Genomic DNA, 13,624 nt, shown 5'->3' with positions numbered 1-13,624 from the left:
AAGATGTCAACCTGGAGTTTCAGAAAAAGATTATTGGTGATTTAAATAAGCATTTTTAGAGAGATTTTCAGATCTCAACAGAATCGATAGTGACATTCTCCTTTCTCAGAATCCTATTGATTGTGTCATTGATGATGTGCCAGTGGAACTTCAGCTGGAGGTCATTGATTTGCAATGAAATGACTTGTTGAAAGCAAAACACAGAGAGGGGCAACTTATTAAATTTTACAGCTGCACACCTGAAGATGATTTTCCAAAGCTGAAGCAGTTCGCATCTGGTATGGCATCAGTGTTCGGAACAACTTATGTCCGTGAACATTTGCAAGCAATTCTAATGACTGGATGCAGTAATTCCAAACCGAACTCCATTCAGAAATAATAATCCAAGAGTTCACACTGTAAATTGCTTTGTCAATTTGTATTTTGCATTTTTTTTTGCAAAAATCACTAGATAACACAATAATATTCCAAGTATCTTCAAATGATCATAAAACTGGAAAACCTATTAGCATTGCGTTATTGAGAAAAATTGATATTATTGGAAAGAGGTTATTATATACAGTATCAGAATAAGAGGGTGCACTGACATAGGTGGAAAAGAGCTACATATCACCAGTGACAATTAAGTGGGGTATAAAAGACATCTGTGTGATGACTCTGTTGGACTCGTTTACTTTTCACCATTTCTTTAGAGGAGTCTTACTCCGACGTTGTGCTGATCAGACGTGTTATATTTTCTGCAAAAAAACAGGTTTAGTGAAAATCTTCTGTAATCTAGACCTTTGTTTCACAGGGTGTACGTGACCGCCTGTGGGTATTTGGAATAACTACCTAGGCCCATGCACTTTAGATTTTTGAATACTAATTTTGAATATTTATTACTTTAGAATATACCAGGATGACCAGGAAAAGAATCACCTGATCTGCTCGTGAAGCATTATCAAGCTCGGACCAACTAAATCTTCTCCAAGAAGCTGCAGAATGTTGTTCATTCAGCAAACCTGAATCGGACAACATACAAGTCTCAACCGACGATAGCATCAATAGTTCATGTAATTCCCCACAAGATAAAATTACCATCCTCGATTCACCTGAATTTCCTGAACTGCCAAATAAGTCTAAACCTCACCAATCCTCGTCCCCCACCAAGAATGCTACTGATCCAACTCCTTCTGCCAACCTACAACCCCAACCCAAGTTACCACTAGTCGTCATTATTGAGGGCATCCCCATCACAACACGAATCCCCCCAAATCACCTGTGAACTAAGGAAATTATTCCCGCATGTGATTTTCAACCACCTAAGGAGTCTCCCTAGGGGAGGTGTTGTTACACTGTGCAACACTCAAAAAAGTACAAGAGATCTTTGGCCATTTTTATATGCAAAATGACATGGGAAATCCATTATTGGCCTTCTTTTTGTTGAATTAGGCATGGTTTTTGCAAAATTGTCGCTGTATACCCTTTTTGTCATTATTATTAAATAAAATTCTCTACCGCATTGTAAAATGGTTTTCAACCCAAGGCTAGAGACCAATCTTAGTAACACCTACAATGTGTATGATAAATAGCACAGTACAGTTTAAAATCATATTTTCTGGTTTATTATTGTGTGCTTATATTTAATTGAGTTTATCACTTAATACTTTATACTTCAAAGCTTGTGTTTAATGTTATTTATTTTTTTTCTTTCAGATCTTATTTGTTTTCAACAATGAGTGCAAGACAGTGCAAAAATGATCCAAACAGATTCTGTTACATATGTGGGGAATTAACTTTTGCTAAAGAAAAGTGCAGTATTACACACCATATCAAGAAAATGTACAAGGCGTACTTCGTTTGTGACTTAGGAGACCAGGACAAGTCAAAGGCTCCTCATGTGTGTTGCCTTACATGTGTGAAGACACTGAGTGCCTGGTATGCAGGAAAAAATGTTCACATGAAGTTTGGTGTGCCAATGATTTGGCGTGAGCAGAAAGATCACTCTAATGTTTGCTATTTCTGTCAGCAAGACTTTACAGGCTGTACTACAGCAAAGAAAAAAGAAACACATTGTTTACGCAAATTTGCAATCAGCAATGCACCCAGTAGAGCACTCAGAAAATTTACCTGTACCCAAACCTCCAGATCAAGAAATGCAGAGTTCCAGCAGTGCAGATGAACATTCCAGTGGTGAATATGTGGAGCCCAATCATCCAGAAAGTGAGAATAAACCAATATCATTTTCTCAAGAGGCTCTAAATGACTTGTGCAGGGATCTCTATTTAACCAAAGACAAAAGCCCTGGCATCAAGGTTTCAAGACGTAATCTTCTTGAGTAAGGAGTGAAGAAAACACTGTACAGGAAACGTACAGAGGATCTGCCTGCATTATTCACCATGAAGGATGACTTATGCTTTTGTAATGACATCACTGAACTTTTTGAGCAACTGGAAATACCATATGATAACACCAACTGGCAACTTTGCATAGATGCATCCAAGGACAGCATCAAAGCTGTTCTGCTACACAATGGTAACACTCTGCCTTCTGTTCCCATAGCTTATAGCACAATCATGAAAGAATCATATGAAAATCTGAAAGCAATTCTAACAAGCATACAGTATGATGACCATAACTGGCATATTTGTGCAGATTTCAAGGTTGTGGCCATGCTTACTGGCCTTCAGCTTGGCTATACTAAATTTTGCTGCTTCCTGTGCTTATGGAACTCCAGAGCAAGAACTGAACATTATGTACGCAAGGATTGGCTGATCCGAGATGAAATTGAGCAAGGAAACCACAACATCATACACAAACCACTTGTGAAAAGTGATAGAATTCTTTTTACCACCTTTGCATATTAAACTTGGTTTGTTCAAGCAATTTATGAAAGCCTTGGACAAGGAATCCTCCACATTTGCATATCTTGCAGAGAAGTTCCCTTCCCTGAGTCAAGCTAAAATTAAAGAAGGTATCTTCATAGGTCCCCAAATTCGAAACATTGTACTTGATGAAACCTTCATCACACATCTCAAGAGAAAAGAGAAGCTTGCCTTTGAGTCATTCAAGAAAGTTTGTGATAACTTCCTGGGGAACCATCGTTCAGAAGACTATGTGCAAGTTGTGAATGATCTGCTGAGTCATTATCATGATATTGGATGTAACATGTCCCTAAAAGTTCATGTGCTCCACTCTCATTTGGATTTTTTTGCGGAAAATCTTGGTGATGTGAGTGATGAACATGGCGAGTGATTCCATCAGGATATTTCAATGATGGAGCGACGATTTAGGGGAAAATAGAACCCTGGCATGTTGCCAGACTACTGCTGGTGTATAAAAAAAGAAGATCACACTCCACACAAGAGGCTTAGAAGAACAAAAGTTGTTTAAACTGATAGGTGTGTGTTTTTAATTCATAACCAATAAATGTTTTGTTATACCAACTGAATTTTTGTTTTGTTTTTTGTAACTTTCAGTATTTGCAATGTTGTGTTCAATACGTGATATTTTGCAGTATATTATAAAACATATGGTTCATGGTACAGGAAAACGGTGCCTAATCTGGAGGAATAAAGGTCAGATTCAGAATCAGGACAATTTTTGTGATCCAGAAACAAGTCTTACTTAACTTATACTTTTTTTGAACCTGAAATTTGTTGCACAGTGAATTTATCAAATGTGCCGACCCCACAGCTCTGAACAATACTCAAACCATGGCCAAGTAATGCCTTTAATGGCGAACATATCAGCTCGGCGTCTCAGGAAACCAACTGCCAGGCAAGGAAGTTGTCATCTGAAGTGTCCTGTTTGACATTTCCTTAGAAGAAGTCAAGGAAAAACTCATAACTCAAAGCATTATCATCAACAGAATTGACCGTATTAACACTCCTTCGAAAATTGGGGCCTAATAGGCTCCAGAGGCTAGGATATGAAAGGTTATTAATATTAGGCTAATAATTTTGTATTTAAATGAAATTGCCATTAACTGACCCTATCTCTTTATATTTTAAGGAGCAATAATATTTTGACTTTTCAGACATTTGCGAAATAATACAGGTAAACATCGATATAAAACGCATCGATAAAGCTCGATAATCAGTTGGGCGCAATGGGGTCTTAGGCCCCAAATTTTTTGGGGTTTCTACAGAGGCCGCCGTTTAATATTACCACTGCTTAATGTAATCAGCCGGTTAATGTGATCAAAATCAAAACCAAATCCACTTCAATCTTTTTGTATGGTTTTCACCGCATATTGTGATCAAACTCCGCCCTGCATGTAATAATTCCTGGCGCTGTCAACTGCAGTAAAGTACATAATCTGCCAGTCATAGGATAGCTCTCAGTGCGTAGGCAAGAAGTATCAAAACTTTATTTTCATTAAAACCACAAGTCATCCTTGATCGACCAATGGATGACGAAGGATGAGTCATATACACTCATACACCAGTGACAGTGGCATGAAGTGCTGCAAACGATAGCGTCAATGTTGAAACCATATAAATTTCTAAGAAACAGCTTGCTCCCCAGAAGCTTTCAGACGAAATAGTTTCTTGAAATCTGTGATGTCAGCTATTCCCTTTTATTCTAATATCGCCGAATAACTGAAAGGTCTTGTAACACCAGCTCAGAGGCAGAATTTCGTCGACCGAATCAATTTTGACGTGAGTGAATGGGATAGTGACCATCCGGTGGCGACAGACTGCAATTTTCATATTTTTTCAACATACAGCGTATTTATACCCATGGAGAAGAGAGGCACCAAAAGGAATGCTTACACAGTACAAGAGAAGATACAGATTGTGCAGCGAATCCGGAACGTGGAAGCAAGGACCAAGATTATGAAAGAAATAGGAGTTCCAGAATCTACACTTCGAGGTTGGCTGAAGAATGAAAATCAACTGAGAGAATTCTGCAACCAGGTAGACAGAATGACAGGACTACAGAGGAAGAAAGCCAAGACAGCAGCAGACCCAGCAGTGGACATGGAAGTTTATGATTGGTTTGTGAGACTTGAGCAGACAACATTCCCATCTCAGGACCCATGGTCCTTGCAAAGGGAGAGAAGACCTACCAGCAACTATACCAGAAAGAAAATTGGCAGCCCAGCCATGGATGGCTACAGAGATTCAAGGAGCGGCACGGCATCAACCAGATCAAGATTTGTGGAGAGGCAAAGTCGGCAGATATAGCAGCAGCAGTGGAATTCATCCCTCAACTACAGGATTACATCAAGGAGAATAACTTGGAACTGAACCAGATCTACAATTGTGATGAGACAGCACTTTACTACAAGGCTATGCCAGATAGGACATTCGCACTTCGGACAGAGACCCAGACATCAGGATACAAGCAAGTCAAAGACAGAGCAACTTTACTTTTCACCTGTAACTAGAGCGGCACCCACGAGATTCGACCACTACTCATTGGCAAGTTTCGACAACCAAGATGTTTCCATCACCTCAACATGAAGACACTACCACTTGACTACAACAGCAGTAAAAACGCATGGATGACAGCAACAATCTTTGAAGAATGGTTTCATCAGGAATTCGTCCCAGCACTCAGGAAGCACCTCAGAACACAGAAGAAAGAAGAGAAGGCCGTACTACTATTGGATAATTGCCCAGCACACCCGCTGGCAGAGAACCTCACCAGCAGAGATGGAAAGATTACCGTACTCTACTTACCCAAAAACACCACCAGCAAGATTCAACCACTTGACCAAGGGATCATCGCCAGCTTCAAGAGAGAATACAGAGCTCAACTGGTCAAGGCCATAGTCGATGATATCAGCAACGTACCAGAGTTCTTCAAGAAGATGACCATCAAGGACGCCATCTACATGAGCAGCATAGCATGGAACAAGATAAGCCAGAGCACCATCATCAATTGTTGGAATAAAAAACTCAAAGAAGCAGCACCAGAACCACAACCAGAACCAATAGAAGAAAGAGATGACATTTTCCATGGATTTACAGCAGAAGAAGTAACAGAGGCAGAAAGGAAGTTTGTAGACTACCAGGATGGACTCCCCTTGACAACCCTTGTGAAGCAGTGGGCGAGATTGACGAGTAGCACCAGTTACCCAGCCACCCCTCACAGATGAAGAGATCCAGAAAGCAATAGAGAACCCAGCGGCAGCACCCACAGATTTTACCACTCCAGATAAAGAAGAAGAAGATGACCCCATTCCAGAAGAACTCAGGAATTGCATCACCTCAACTCAGGCAGTACAGTACACAGAACAACTTCTATATTGGGCAGAACACCACAATCTAGGAATTTGCAAGATACTACAGATCCAGGACCTAATGAGAACTGCGAAGAGGATCTTGAACCAAGGAGGAAGACAACAGACACTTTTGGAGGCTTTTGAATGAAAGAAGACTACTGAGTAACTATAAATTTGTGCATTTCAACTTGTTTTATGTGCTTACTATATTTTATTGTTATTAAATTTTTGAAAAATCCGTTTTTGTTTCAGTACTGAATTCGTATTTTAAACTTTGCCATGACATTTTTTTATCTGGTAATTATTTGACTTCAGTTTGTACTTAGATTTTAATAATTAGTAAATAAATTATCAAAATTAATTACTATATGTATTAACTTTTAAAATTGAACTAATTTTAATCAGCGTCTAATCGTAAAAACGATCACGTGATTGCTCTGACGGAACTACTTTTAGAATATCAGCCCCCATCAAAGTAATGAATTCAATAAATTTCTTTAGAATTCTGCTTTTTACATTTAATTTCAGTCTTAAAATTGAGTTTAATAAAAAAAAAATGCTATATCATTGGTGTAAGTAGTTTTGTTTGTTTTTCTTTATTTCACTACAAAACGCGTAAATTTTGCATTATCGCTCACCCCAAGGGTAAAAAAAATATATAATCAAATCGGTATAAGGCGCAATCAGATACAGCGCGGTCGAATTTTTTGGACCCCAACTAGCACCTTATATCGATGTTTGACTGTATTTATAAAAATTTTTTAAAACATCCACTAAGGGTATTTTGGGGCCTATGAGGCCCCAGATCAAAAAACATAAAAATGACTATTTATTTCCTGAATAATTCTAGAACAGGGCTGGGCAACCGAAAAAAGCAAATTATAGTAAAAATATATTAATTTTACAACTTCTTTTCAAAAGATGGATATTTAGGATAATAACTCTACTCCAACAATAATTGTAGACGGTCCTGATTATTGCCTAGTTTGCCCACGCCTGTTCTAGAACATTCTAGAAACTTTACCGAAGTATTTAGAATAATCTAGAATATTCTTGAAGCTTCTAGATTATTCTAGAAGAATCCACAAATCCTATATATATAGGAGCTGAAATCTTCAAACCATGTCAAAAATGATATCTCTTGATGAAGCTGTACATTTACTGACAAAACCATCCAACGATGAAAGTGAACATGATAATCTTGAAGACTACTCTGAAAGTTGTGATGATGATCCTTCTGAAGCCGAAAATGATGAACAAATCGCGCCGTACCCTTCTGAAAGTGAAGAAAGTAATCAAGAAGATCTTACTACGATGCCAGTGAACGAACTTTTGTCCAAAGATAAGAATTTTAGTTATTCAACAACACCTTCAAGGATCAACAGGAAAACCACAGCTCTCAATATATTCAATGGGAACCCAGGCATTACCAGGCAAGCTGCTCCAAGAGTCTCTACACCCTTCGAAACATTCAAAATTTTCATTTCTGATAATATAATGGAACAGATCATTCACTCAACAAACACTGTCATGAAAGAACCAATTTTGAAGAAGACCTCTGGAAATGGATGCAGCTAATCTTTTCTTTGGAATAAGCAAATCCAAAATGCATCGATAGGCGAAATGTTTTCAACCGAATTGGTTTGCCATTTTTTGAAAACTGATTACACAAGACAAATTCAAAAAAATGTGCTCAAAATCAGATTTGACATCCACTCTCAAAGAAATAGAGAAATCAAAGATGCCGTCATCTCTGGAGTCTGGAATTTTTCATTGAAAATTGCAAAACAGTTACAACCCAAGCGAATACCTGACAGTGGATGAACAACTATGTAACATCAAAGGAAGAGTTGGCTTCAGAACATACATTCCAACAAAGCCAGGCAAATACAGAATAAAGATTTGGTGCCTAACAGATGCAAAGACAAGTTACCTCCTCAACGCTCAAATTTATACTGGAAAGGTTGGAAATACGACAGAAACATATCAAGGAGAAAGAATAGTCAGAGAACTGAGTCAGCCATTTCTTGGAAAGGAAGGACTATAACGACAGATAATTTCTTCACAACAATGACACTTGCCAAGTACCTACGAACAAAAAGAACAGGACTTGTTGGAACCATACGAAAATCAAGAACCTTCCTGCCTCCTGAAATAAATGCAAAATCTAGAGAGTTATCACCAAAGTTTTTCTACCATGACAACATCACTCTTCTCGGGCACTCAGACAAACCAGGAAAATATGTGCTACTACTGAGTTTTCAGCATCAGTCTGGTGAAGTAGAAGAGAATGAAAAGCCCAAATCGTCAATCTTTACAATGCAGCGAAGGCAGGTGTCGACACTCTCGATCAACTGGTGAGATATTATACAACAAAGAGGCGATCAAAGCTGGTCAGTCAGCATATTCTATAACATTCTAGATCTTGCTACGTACAATGCTTTCGTTCTATACTCGACAAAACATCCGGAATTTCTTCGTCAACATAAATCAAGAGCCAGAAGAGAATTTATACGGCAATTGGTGCTTGAAATCAAAGAAATTTACTGCAAAGATAATGACAAAACAACCTCATGTGAACTGCCTGCAAAGAGGGCAAAAAGAGGACGATGCCATTTGTGCGGCAGATCAAAAGATAAACAGTCGAAAATTGTTTGCTCAAATTGTAAAAAAATGTTTGTCAGAGCCATTCTAAAGTTGTTTGTAATGAATGTTGCTAAATCACTGTTTCTATTGGAAAATATATGGGGCCTGATAGGCCCCAAAATCACTAGTGGATGTAAATATTTTTTTCGTAGGAGTGTTAAGTCACCCAAGACTGGCTTACCCACTCCATTAGTAAAAATCAGTATCTCCAACGAGAAAGTTGCTGAAAAAATACTGACATCAGGTGCCATCCTTTACTACAACCATCACCAAGTAGAGGAAATGAGAAACACTACCCCCAGATTAATCCAGTGCTTCAAATGCCAATGATTTGGGCACACCGCGACAGCCTGCAGATCACTTGTCTGCTGTATCAGATGCAGTGGCCCACATCAAGTTTCCGCGTGCCCTAATGAAAGAGAGGCCACCCAATGCACTAATTGCAAAAGACCCCACGCCTCATCTTACAGTGGTTGTCCCACATTTCAAGCTGCCTTTTGTACACAACAGCCTTCATTTGTCAACCCACAAATCTTCATCAATGCCACGAAATCTATCTGATTTGCCTCACCTTTAGTTTCTGATCCCAACGACAATTTACCAACCAAAGAAGGTCCACTCCTGTACAAGTACCTAACCTCATAACCAAGAAAACCTATGCTGAGGCAACCAATGTAATTGATAGTAGAAATCATAGTTATACTCAAAAACAGTTCTATGATGTTGTCCAAGTAATTGTGACAATTATCACCGATGTCTTAACTGAACTATGTGAGAAGAGATTCGACGCAGATCATGTAGCCCTTCTAGCATTAAAGAGTGCCAGCAAATTCCTCGGTACTGATGAACTCCTGAACCCTGTACGTCTTGGCATCCAACTCGAACAGATTAAGAAAAATCCTTCCTGGACGTCATGTAAAACATCCTTCCTGGACGACATGTAAAACATCCTTTCTGGACGTCATGTAAAACATCCTTCCTGGACGACATGTAAAACATCCTTCCTGGACGTCGTCTCCCCTTCTCTTCTTTTACATCCTTTTCTTTAAATGGTAAACATAATCCATATTAATGTTCGCGGAGGTTTACATCACAAAAAATATGAAATTTTCCAGTTACTAACAAGAACAAAAACGGATATCCTATTTTTAAGTGAAACACTACTAAAAGATAAAACTAATTTTAGTATTCCTGGCTATAATATGAAACACTTACCCCTTAACCGTAATAACCGAGGTATTGAAATACTATACCTCAATTCTTTGGTAATCTCCTTCCCCAAACTTAATTGTGCTACTGATAACAAACTTATCATCTGCCAAGTTCAAACCTCATCAAGTCCTATTACATTAATTGCTATACATGTCTCCCCACGAACGAAACCCAATTTAAACACTCTACAACAGATCTATAACTCATTTCCAAACTCGATTACCATTGGCTACCTCAACAGTAAACACACTGACTTCAACTGCCGTAACGGAATCATACAACATAAATTCATAGAGGATAATAATTTTGTCACTTTAAACAATAACCAAGCTACCCACATGCAGAATAATGGTAACAAAGATATCCTTGACTTAGTAACAGCCCCTAGTAGACAGTCTCGACACATAACCAACTTCCAAGTTCTTGACAACATCGGTAGTGATCACTACCCTATTTACATTCAAATCTTTCCGAATCTCTCACCCAAATCAATCACACGTCCACCACTGCCCGATTACTCTCACATTAACTGGACTCAACTTAATAACCATATCAAAAAACAGGTACCTCTAACTAAGACAGTTGCCTCGTGCGAAGCTGATATAGATGATTATGCAACCCAAATCACCAATGCCATTAATCAAGCTACTCTAAATACCATACCTAGTACACAATACAATACTAACCCCAATTCTTGGAAAATTAACCCTGACTTACATCAAGCAATCATTCAAAGACGCCGACTACGGTGACAGCTCATATCCTCTCGTAATCCAACCATAAAAACCCAGATCAATAATACCAATAACAAGATCAAAGCCCTGATTAAAACCCTCCAAACCCATAATTGGAACAACTTTTGTGATTCCATCAAAAAATCTTACCCAAACCCAACCCTATTCTGGAGAAAAATTAAATCCATTGCTAATACACAACCTACCAACAATTACCCTGACATCATATATAACAATATTTCAGCAGCCTCTGACCTCGATAAAGCTAACCTATTTGCTCAATACTTTACAAACACCTTTGTCACCCCTGATATCTCATCCTTTGACCAATCCCCCTATCACCGAAATACCCAAACTGTGAAGTCAAACCCTGCAATGTTCTACCCCGATTTCCCATTAATCTTAAACGAGATAAACATCCCCACTCTTATTACACTCAACCCATAACTAGGATTGAAATCAAACTTATCCTTAAAAAAATTAAAAACAAAGCTCCTGGACCTGACAGCATTAGTAACCAAGTTCTTAAAAACCTGTCCAATACTAACCTTAATCACCTAGTCTCAATCTTCAATCTATCTCTGTTCTCAGGAAACTACCCAAACTTATGGAAATCCGCTTTAATTAAAGTCATACCCAAAAAAGATAAAGATCTTTCTAATCCGAATAATTACAGACCGATTAGCCTTCTAAACACCCAAGGAAAACTTATGGAAAAATCCATCACCAACAGAATTACTTGCTACCTCGAGACTAACAACTTAATCAACAAAAATCAAAACGCCGGTAGGAAAAACAGACAAACCACTGACCACCTCGCTCGTCTCACAGAATCAGTATTTAAAGGATTTAACAGGAAACAAACAACAGACGCTACCTTTCTAGATGTTCAAAAAACATTTGACTCTGTCTGGCATGATGGCCTACGCCATAAAATTTTAACCATCGGCATTCCACATATTTTAGTCCGCTGGATATCCAGCTCCCTCACCAATCGTAAGGCAAGTATTAAGATAAACAACTCAATCTCACACCCATTCAGCTTTAACGCAGGCGTGCCCCAAGGTTCTCTACTCAGTCCAATACTATACAATTTTTATATTAATGACATACCTTTTCCTTCACTAAACTCAACCCCCATCTCCCAATATGCAGACGATATTGCTATTTGGAGCACCTCATGCAACCCCCATACTGCAGCCTCACGAGTTCAAACAACCCTTGATACAGTATCTCAATGGTGTAATAAATGGCATGTCATCTTAAATCCCTGAAAATCGCTAGCTATTGCCTTCTGCAGAAAAGTTAACAAGTATAAGAAAAAATTCAAAAACATTAAGCTCAACCTCAATAAAACTGACATTATTTTCACAAAGTCTATAACCTTTCTAGGCCTTACCTTAACTCATAACCTTTCCTGGACTCCACACTTCCAGAAAATTGCTACCCGAGCAAGTAACAGAATCTTCTTTCTGAAACGTATTAGCGGCACGAACAAAGGCTGTTCTCCCAGAACCATTATCACTATATATAAAGCATTCATTAGACCCCTGTTAGAATATGGTTATACAGCCACATGTAACATGACTGAAAGACAATACTCAATATTACAAAACCTGCAAAACCGCACCATTAAAATTGCTTACCGTCTCTCCAACTACACTCCCACAACCTACCTCAACTCCCTAACTCAACTATTACCAATTAAGGATCAATTCATCAAACTTACCAAATGCTATTATACTAAAGCTGCTGATAGAAACCTCCAAACTCGTCAATTATTCCGCGAATAGCAGATACCCCCCATACCTGGACTAAGTACACTTCACCAATAAACCGGATCACTAACCACAGTGACCAGTACTAACCAGTAATGTTAAAACAGACAATATAGTGTTATCCATTTACATGTCAATAATGTTTCTTTTCAACATTCTAGGTTGGGCACTGGGTGGGTATTTTTTTCGGCGTCCATCCAGTGAATGTGGTTTTTTCCGAGTATTCTGGTATCCCCAACATCTAATTTCTCGCCATTGGATCCCAGGCACCCTGGCCCTGAAAAGACCATCTGTCTCTACTCCTATCTCTATCCACCCTTCCCTTTCCTTTCTCTCCACGTATTAATCTCTCTATATCCCGTTTTTTGGTTCTATTTTAATCTTTCTCTCTCTCTCACTACTCATTTCTCCCTCTATGCCACCAGTCCCTTGAAGTAGGTGTGACCTGCTGCAGCCTTGGTCTAGCAACCCATGATCAAGAAGATTTTCGACCAAAGCCGACCAGGCCAGCTCTCCCCCTCTTCAACTCTTAACTTTCATATTTTATTGTTATATTCAGTCATACATCAGTCAATTCCTTCTTCCTGTTATGTATGTGACATTATTAGCCAATCAGCACTTAGTATTTTGTATGTGCGAGGCTATTCTAAATAAAGTACAGAAAGCTGCGGCACGTCTGAGTTTTGTTGTTACTCGATAACAAGTGTTTTATGAGAACCCAAAGACATAACATGGTATCAGAAGTGGAAGTTTTATTTAAATTGTGCCTTAGAAGCGACACACAGTCAAGATAAATACAAACTTTACATTCACAAACTGTAAATTGACATAATCGTACGAGATACGATTCTCGAGGAAACACACGTGTTCTACCCAGAAAAATGGCGAAGGCAAGTTTCAAGCCACCTGTTTTTAATGACAAGACGAATGCTAGTGCGGCATGGAAGAATCTCAAACAAGATTTGCGGATTTTCTTCATGGCATCAGGGTTATCAGAGGCAACAGAAGAACGTAAAGTGTCTATATTGTTGTACACACTT

The sequence above is a fragment of the Tachypleus tridentatus genome, chromosome 6 (assembly GCF_004210375.1).
Source record: "Tachypleus tridentatus isolate NWPU-2018 chromosome 6, ASM421037v1, whole genome shotgun sequence".
NCBI lineage: Eukaryota > Metazoa > Arthropoda > Merostomata > Xiphosura > Limulidae > Tachypleus > Tachypleus tridentatus.
The sequence above is the reverse complement of the archived record's forward strand: the minus strand, read 5'-3'. Positions refer to the sequence as shown.